This window comes from Mus caroli, chromosome 13, assembly GCF_900094665.2.
Source record: "Mus caroli chromosome 13, CAROLI_EIJ_v1.1, whole genome shotgun sequence".
In the NCBI taxonomy this organism is placed as follows: Eukaryota; Metazoa; Chordata; class Mammalia; order Rodentia; family Muridae; genus Mus; species Mus caroli.
In genome coordinates, this window is record NC_034582.1 from 64,973,516 (window position 1) to 64,982,560 (window position 9,045).

Consider the following 9,045-nt stretch of genomic DNA (forward strand, 5'->3'; position numbering starts at 1 on the left):
CCACAAGGGGCCTTTCCCCCTTGATCACTAATTGGGAAAATGCCTTACAGTTGGATCTCATGGAGGCATTTCCTCAATTGAAGCTCCTTTCTCTGTGATAACTCCAGCTGTGTCAAGTTGACACAAAACTAGACAGTACAGAAGCCCAAAGAACAGCTTTCTCTTTTTCTCCCAGGAAGAGAATTTGCAGTTATTCAACTATAGATTCCTCATTCAGTGACTCCTTGGTTTATTTCCTTAGCCTGAGTTGGAGGTACACACTGTTGGGAACTTTTCTGACTATGGTAAACGTATTTCCAGAGAGACAATACTGATTGGCTTCTGCCACCTTCCAATGCAGTCGTAATCTCCAAAACAAGCATGTGACTAAATGCATTTCTCAGAAAGCTACTTCATGTGGTTGAATGAAAAATGTCTTTCTCACGTGAACCAAATAAAGAGGAGGCATTTATACAAAGGGGCGGTATCAATATGTAAGTAGTTGTTAAGAAGGGTGAAAAAGCCACAAACAGAACAGGCCAACTCAGGACTTATCCTCTAATGAAATATTAATGCCCTAACCTGTCAGGAGTGTGGACATCTTAAGACAATTCCATTCTCTATGGGGCAGCTGTTTTGACCAGAGGGTGCCAACAGTCTTGAGCCCAAGCATATTGCTATAGGTTACTGCCAGAAATGTGGAAGATCCCTGAGGAATTGCCAATTAATGGTGCAGTAGCTGTAAGAGTCAGAAGTGTAACAGCAGGCCCCTGTACTGTGCAGCTCTCAGGCTTCTGTGTTGTTGTGACATGTGATTATGAAAGAAATGCTTAGGGAATGTCCTCACTACTCATTACGAATTCCTATAAAGCCAGATTGAGTTAAGCATCTGTCAGCAAATGAGTTAGATTCACCCAAATCCAGCCTCTACATCAACTATATATTTAGAGTTTTACAGTATATTGACAATTCAGGGGATAAATTATACATAAATATGTACAGAATCTCAACACTGATTTAGGATTATGGTTCTCAAAAATCTATATAATATGAATCATGGCATATATTTGTGCTGTTTCCTCCTCTAATGTTAATATCCATATCAACACTCTTGTGCCATTCTGAATTCAAGAGTGAACATAAAGGAGTTTATGATGGAATAATGGGAACCTACATTCAGACACATACAGTATCAAAAAGACCCTAGTATTTAGATGTCAAAGTTGCTTTGCCAAATGGAATGTGGGGAGAGATTCATAAAGGAAAGATTATAAATAAGAAAATGTCCTATGTCTCCTAAAGGAAAGTATGAACTGGTGTTTCAGTCATATCGATCAACGGGTGAGTCCTTAAGACAAATTTTTTTTAACTCATTGATTCAATGACAACAGAATAAATACAAGGGCACTTGACCTTACCAGCAAGCAGTGACACTGTAAAATACGTTTTATTATTTCTCTTTGAAGCCACAGAAGAGATAGCAGGGTGTTGGGAACCAGGAAGAAGGTCAAAGAATCAGAAGAAAATACCCAAGGTTAGCCCCACATTTCTGACTTTCTTCCTTCTGGGAAAAATTGCTGGTGTGTTTGGTGGTGGGGGGGGGGGAGACCAAGGATCACAGCAGTGGCTTAGGCATCCCTGTAGGTTCAAGCCATGCGTCCAGGGGGCAATAGGAATTCTATCTTCTAAGATGGGAAAATGAAGAGAGAACCGTGGAGAATCTCTCGAAGCCATTCCAGTTTATACGGAGGGGAAGCAAGCTTTAAGTAATCATCGTCCCTGGATAAAATCTGGAATTACTGTCTCCTCAGGCTATTTGCCAAAAGCAGTTGGAGATACTCTTTGAAAGACGACATTCACTTAGTGATCAAATTATTTCTGGGTTATTTATTATCAATTTCCAGCACTCAATCATAGGCAACCATGCAGAGAAGGGGAAAACAACACATTGTAAAAGTGACAGGCAATGGAATCAGACTCAGGGGACTGGGGTAACAGAGCTGTGTGGCTTGGAAGTGAGTGTAAATATGCTCAGCATGTTTAAAAATGAAGAGGTAAGACTGAGTGCTTCGGTTGAAAAATGAGACTATAGAACAGCTGCGAAGGAATTCTGATCTGCAAAACAATGGAAGTGGGAGCCAAATAGGTGTGCTTTGTTGGAAGAGACACAGGTGAATTAAAAATTATAAACTGCAAAGCAGAAGAGAAGAAATGCCCAGGAATGTGATTAGAAATGTTGGCAAACACAGGGTGCAGGGTAGATGTTACTGTTGGGATGTAAAATGCTTTGCATGGGTTCACATATTTGGATATTTAGTCCCTAGATTCTATGCTCTTTTGAGAGACCGCAGAATCACCAGGAAGCAGAGGCTAGGTGGAGCAAATGTACCTAGGTGCAGTACCTAGGTGGTACTGGTTTTGAAGGTATAAAAGGGTCATGGAGAGCAGCTGAGGTCTGGCACTGTGAGAGGACATGAAAGGCCATTCATTAAGATGCAGCCTCAGTTACAGTTGATGTCCTTGGACTGAAGGGGCCATGCAAAGAAGTTGAGGCTTGGCACCATGAAGAGGCAATGAGAGGTTATTGGTGAATCCTAGTTTCAGCAGAAGACCATAGTATATTGGAGATGCCAGTACATGGGATGATCACCAGGAACAGCAGCAGCAGTGGAGTGGAATTAACCAGAGCTTAGAGTGCTACAGAGGGCAGAGCTGGAGATGGGCCTTTTGTAGTAGCCTAGAAGATCATGTGTGGACCCCAGACATTGGTATAAACAGCTATAAAAATTAGGTTGCCTTGGAGACTCCAAAATGTTTGAGGTGCCAGAGCTGTGGGCTATCTGCTGAGGAAAGCTGCTAACAGGGAGTGGAACCAGCCCAGGAGAAAGAAGTTTGTTGCAGTTAACAAAGTTCTGAAGACTGCTCTGACATTAGACATGGAAATTCAGACTTTGGAGTTTGCCCAGCTGGTTTCCTATCTTGCTTAGGAGATTACAAGTAAGTGATTGGATGGATCTCAGAAGAGACTTTGAGCTTATGACTTTTAACATTATTGATACTGCTATACACTATGAGTACTTCGGAAGTTGGACTAAATGTGTTTTGCATTATGCTATGTTTAGGTATGGCCCCCATAGGCTCATATGTTTGAAAAAGCCTATGGAGGCCAGGGAGTGGAATGTGATGGTTTCTATATGCTCAGCTCTGGGAGTGAAACTATTAGAAAGTGTGGCTCTGTTGGAGTATGTGTGTCACTGTGGGTGTGGGCTTTAACATCCTCATTCTAGCTGCCTGGAAGCCAGTGTTCTGCTAGCAGCCTTCAGATGAAGATGTAGAACTCTCAGTTCCTCCTGTATTATGCCTGCCTGAGTGCTACCATGTTCCTGCCCTTATGATAATGGACTGAACCTCTGAACCTGTAAGCCAGGCTCAATTAAATGTTGTCCTTTTGAGTTGCCTTGGTCATGGTGTCTGTTCACAGCAGTAAAACCCTAACTGAGAGAGTTTGTTCCCTTTCCACCTTTGGCTCCTGTGACTGACAGCTCTACCTTGGAAGATTGGTTCATCTGCCTTTTCCACACACACACAGGAATTAAAAAACCTGGACATACTCTAAAGATTTCTCCATCTGGAGGAATAGGAATGAATTCACCAAGCTCATCCTGGGCTCTGTAGGACTTTTCACCAGAACTGTTCTTGGCACATTTTAGCCTGTCTTCTGGATTCTAGAGTCTCTCAAATGGTGTCAGCTTTCTTCAGCTTGGTAAGGGAATTCATTCCTATTCCTCCAGATGTAGAAATCTTTTAGAGCATTCCAGGTTTTTTTTTAATACCCTTGTATGTTACAAGTAGGAACCTGTGCAGGCAGGTACCTAGGTAAACTACTCCTATCACAGAAAGTTGAACCTGTGTCTCCGTGTACTTTAAAAACTAGACTCCATCTATAAGAACTACTGAAGGCATATTCCAGACATCTCACTGATGGTTGAGATGTCTGCATGGTAGCCCACTACAAATCAAGTATCCCCATGAAGAATATGCTGACTCACCCTTGGGCTCGTGTGGCTTTGAGTGATAATTAGTAGTTCCTATGCAGAGTTAACTTTCTGGTCTTCTGGACTACTTGGACTTGAGGTAAGTTTAACTGTTTCATGGATTGGAGATGACTGAGGACCAACACAGAGGAGACAAGAGTTTCTCTGCAGGTTGGCAAGCCTTGAAGTTCCCTGTTTCACCATTCTCACCATGCCTGTTCTCTTGAGGTGCTGTATGTTCACCAGTGGGGAATAAGGCTGTCTTAGTTAGGGTTTCCATTGCTGTGTAGAGACACCATGATGATGGCAACTCTTGAAAGGACAACATTTCATTGGGGCTGGCTTGCAGGTTCAGAGGCTCAGTCCAGTATCATCAAGGCAGGAACACGGCAGCATCCAGGTAGGCATGATGCTGAGAGCTCTACATCTTTATCTGAAGGCTGCTAGGAGAAGACTAGGTAGCTAGGATGAGGGTCTTAAAGCCCACACCCACATTACACACGTGCTCCAACAAGGCCACACCTATTCCAACAAGTCCACACCTGCAAACAGTGCCACCCCCTGGGCTAAGCACATTCAAACCGCCAAACAAAGATTCTACCTGAAGAGGAAATGTCAGTGAGCTCTGGTCCCAGTGGTTGGGACTGTAGTAAAGGGAAGGAAACATAGACCAACACTGACATGCTCAGATGTTTTCTTTCAGATGAGAGGAGAAGATGCCTCTGGAAGTGGACTTCAAATATCCTGTAGTGTAAGAGGCTGGCCCTCCAATGGCAATGTGATCTCAGTTCTTCTAGCTTACTCTCACCAATGTATGCTCCTTCATCATGGAGATGTCTGTCTTGAGTCCCTGCATGGGTCTCCTCTCAAGGACAATATGCTCACTCAGCCCATGGGATTGTGTCGCTTTGAGTGATAATTAGTAGTTCATATGCAGAGTTAACCTTCTGGTCTTCTGGATTCATATCAAGGGCTCAGCTGGGATGGCTGCGACCTGGAGGGGATGCAGCATCATGTTAGGTTTGTCAGATTGTAATGGTTGGAGCCTAGGCTGACCTGAGAGAACACTCCCAAGGTCATTAACACGGATGCTAAGCAGAGCTCACTGCCCTAAGCCATTGGATGCTGAGGTCACAGCCCTAAGCCGTTTCCTTGCATGTGACCGTGCTCTAACTGCTACACTCTGAAATGTCAGTACTATCTTTGGCAGGGGCAAGACTGAGAGCTGTCACTCTCGGCCAACTGTTAAGAGAATTGGTGAATACTGGGAAGGAAAGAAAGCTTTTCCTCTTGCCCCTACTATGACAAAGGTAATAACAAAATTAAAACTACTTTTTAAAATACCTGTCCCCATATCCTTGGGTTCCCCTGACCCTTCTCCGATGAGGTTAGTGTCTAACCCAGGGCCTTTGCATGTTGACAACCTTTACCACTGGGCTACATTTCCATCCCCAATGCATTTCCTTTCTTCTCTCTCTCTCTTTCTTTCCTTTTTGTTCTTTCATTCTTCCATTCTTCATTTCTTCATTTCTGTTTTTAAGGTAATAATTCCATTGCTTTCTCCCTTCTTTACCTTTCCTCCAAAGCCTCCCACACACTCCTCCTCGATATTTCAAATTCATGTCCTCCCTTGAATTAACCGCTATTACATACATATATGTCCATATATGAATAATCCTAAAAACAAAGATACTACCTGCTCAGTTTGTACAGTGCTACACGGATATATATTTTCAGAACTGATCATTTGATATTGGATAGCCAGCTGGTGTGCTCTTCTCATGAGAAGATATTTCTCCAATGCATTTCTTCATATTGGGAGGAAACCAAGAGTGAGCCCATTCTATGAAGCAAAGAACAGAGAGTACAGAGAATGCAGTTGTCGCTGCTGTGAATGTGGCTGCATGTGGTGGGGGTGAGACAGGCATCTATGATTCTATGATGTGTGTTTTATTTCAGTGAAAAGAAATCAACTGCAAAGAAAGTACTGCAAATGTTCATTTGCTCAAAGCCCCGGGCTACACACTCCTGATGTCTCCCAGGAGTTCATGAACTCTAACATGGGAATTTCTCTATATGGAAATTTTGACTGCCTAACTATGGCTCAAGGAACATTGGATATCCAATATGATCACTCCCTCCAAGTGAATTCAGCCTTTGTGTCTTGACAGTGACCTTAAAAGGTCAAGGTGATAGCACAATCAGGGTTAACCAACTGAAATAACTGGATAACTTTGTCCCTTATTTCATTTCAACTAAGCAATTGTCTCTCCTTTCTTGATAAGCCAATATTCTAGTAGCTAAAGGGGCTCAGCTTTCTTGTCTTTTGAGTGGAGCTTGAGAATGAAGAGTGCTAATTTTTAAGAGAGAATTGGACACTGAAATGTATTTGTGTTTAGTGTAGTCTTTTCTAGGGCAAAGAAAGAAAACATCTTGGAATGCCTGCATGTAATAGAAACTGCCCTGGAAGTGATCAGTGCACGTGTTAAGTAAGGGATTGTCGTAATCTTTCTCTTGTATCTGCCTCTTGGTTTTCAAGTTACAGCCTGAAGAGTTTACAAATCAATGCCCTCAAGGCTACATTCATTCAGTGTCCTGTGCAGGACATATTTTCTTGATCATGGACTCTACAAGAGCCAGAGCTACCTCTCTGCCCAGACTGTCTGCACCCATCTAAGATCAAGATTCTCAACAGACAGCAATGTTAAAAACTGCCCTCACTGAAACAGTTTTAATATGAAAGCATCAGTACAGCCCATCACACATAAACTGTCACTTAAGCTGAGAGACAGAGTTAAATGTGGGATATTTTGCAATAAACATTTATTTCCATTCCATCTTCAAACAATACGAAAATGAACATAAACCAGTCCGGTAGAAAAGCTATCTAAAACCAGCAGCAGACTGCTGGAACTTTAAAGCTTTTGATTTGATTGCCTTATCAGAGCTGAGGAAGCACACACTTAGATAAACTCAGAGGCCCTTGCAGCCACCACCCAAGGGTTGCCTACTGCTGCTGTTCACCTGGTGACAGAAGATGGAGTCTCCCAAGTGGTGCTGGAGATGCAGAGTGAAGTGTTACGGTGTCACAGAGTCTTTCAGCTGGATTCTAGAGAAATGCTTGTAAAGTTGGGCAACTGTAGGGAAGCTCGGTTCCCTACAGAAAGCTCCTAACAGTGTTATACTTAAGGCTGTGAGGCTGGGACCTAAGTTAAAATCAGTCACTCGGGATATTGAAGATGCAGAGATATGAGCAATCTTCTGAGACAAGCTAGGGGCACCAAGAAGAACAGTATGCAGGGGAAGAAAGCCACGTGCACAGAGTTGTAGGGACAGAGCTGCTCAAGCCACTGAAGCTCCCATCAGGTCTATCATCTTAGTTTCAGTCTTGGTTTTGTCTCATTCATGTCTTTTCAATGGTACTTAACAGTTAAGAGATTGCCTTGAGTTTCAGTGAAGACTTCAGAATTAGACTTTTGACCAGTATACCAATAGCAGTTTCGAGATTCTTGTGGTTGGATTAAGTACATTTTGCATTATAGAATGACCATCAGGTTTTGGAGGTTAGGAGCAAAACCAGATAGTTGATTGTGAAATGTTCCACATAGGACCATGTTTTGAATGCTTTGTCCCAACCCAGTGATGTGAGAGACTATGCAGCCTTGAGGAGTAAAGGTCATTAAGGGTTGGTCTTTGAAGTTGTAACTGGTACCTGACTTATGTAATGATCTTTATTTTTCGTTTTTTGTCTTTTTTATTAGATATTTTTTTCATTTACATTTCAAGTGCTACCCACTTTCCAGATAATAGTCTATCTTTGTGAGAAGTTAAGGTAGGAACTCAAGCAGAACAGGAACACAAACAGGGCCTGAAGTTGAGTAAAAGCATTTGAGGAACACTGCTTGCTGGCCCACTCACCCTCCAGCCTAATGCTTGTCTTCCTTTCTTATGTAGCTCAGGACTACCTGTCTAGGGATGGTTCCACCCACAGTGGGCTGGGTCTTCTTATACTAATTGACAATCAAGATAGTTCCTCAAAGTTATGACCATGGGCCATCCTGAACAATTGAAGTATAACCTCTCAGATGACTCTAAGCTGCATAATATTGAAAATTAAGGTCAATTGGGGTAGCAAGAAGAATTGTAAAGAACACAAATTCAAATGCTTTACATTCTAGGGGTTGGAAAGCCTAAGATGAAGGCACAGAAAACTTCTGTGTTGTGAGGATTGCTTCCTATTGGTTTACTTTGTTGCTGAATAGTGAGAGAAGATGACTCTCACATCTCTGTGTGGTGAAAAGCAGAAAGGGAAGTAAGCTAAGCAGGGCAGCTTGGGTTGATAGTGATAGTGGTTGCCAGTATCCAGAGTGCCTGCCCCTGTCTGGTTCCACAGTTCTTGTTTCTCCCTTTCATCTCTTCTTCCATTCTCACAGCTGTCACCTGGTGTGAACTCTGCAACCACTATGTGCACTATTTTATGCACTTCCAGGCTGGCTCCTTAACTGGCTGTTTTCTTCTTCTCTGCTCTGCATATGTTTGTTCAAGGCCTTGTAGAGTTCAATTTGAGGCCCACAATCTTCACATGTATGGGAGCACATGTGTATATATGTGTCTGTGCATGTGGAAGATAGAGGATGATATTGAGGACCTTCTTCTACCTCAGTCATTGAGGCAGAGTCTGTAAACTAAAACCGGAGCTTGTCAGTATGGCTAGTCAGACTAGCTAGTGTGCTTCAGGAGCCTGTCTCTGTTTTCCAGTGTTGGGATTGCAGGTGGGCTGCCATCCCCATCAGTATTTATGTGCATTCTGGGAATCTGAACACCAATCCTCATGCTTGCACAGGACACTCTTTAACCACCATACTGCCTCTCCAATACTTTAATGATTTTTATTTACTTCTTAGTCTTTTTGGAGCAGTACATAGTATATTTTTAAATTTTTATAAGTTCATTGTGTTGTTATACAATAATTATTTCATAAACACTCACTGGTAGACATTTGAACCAATAACATTTTTTTTAAATTTTTAAT

The 9,045-nt window shown here is 42.4% G+C and overlaps 1 long non-coding RNA gene across 1 annotated transcript in view; it reads left to right on the forward strand.

The window, feature by feature from the left end:
• The window catches only part of LOC110307588, an 18,759-nt gene extending 13,857 nt beyond the window's left edge, over nucleotides 1–4,902 (forward strand). Inside the window, exons 3-4 of the long non-coding RNA XR_002379433.1 lie at nucleotides 1,446–1,513; nucleotides 4,717–4,902. This is a non-coding gene — a long non-coding RNA (uncharacterized LOC110307588). The remainder of the gene's footprint in view (nucleotides 1–1,445; nucleotides 1,514–4,716) is intronic.
• Nucleotides 4,903–9,045: the final 4,143 nt, after the last annotated feature.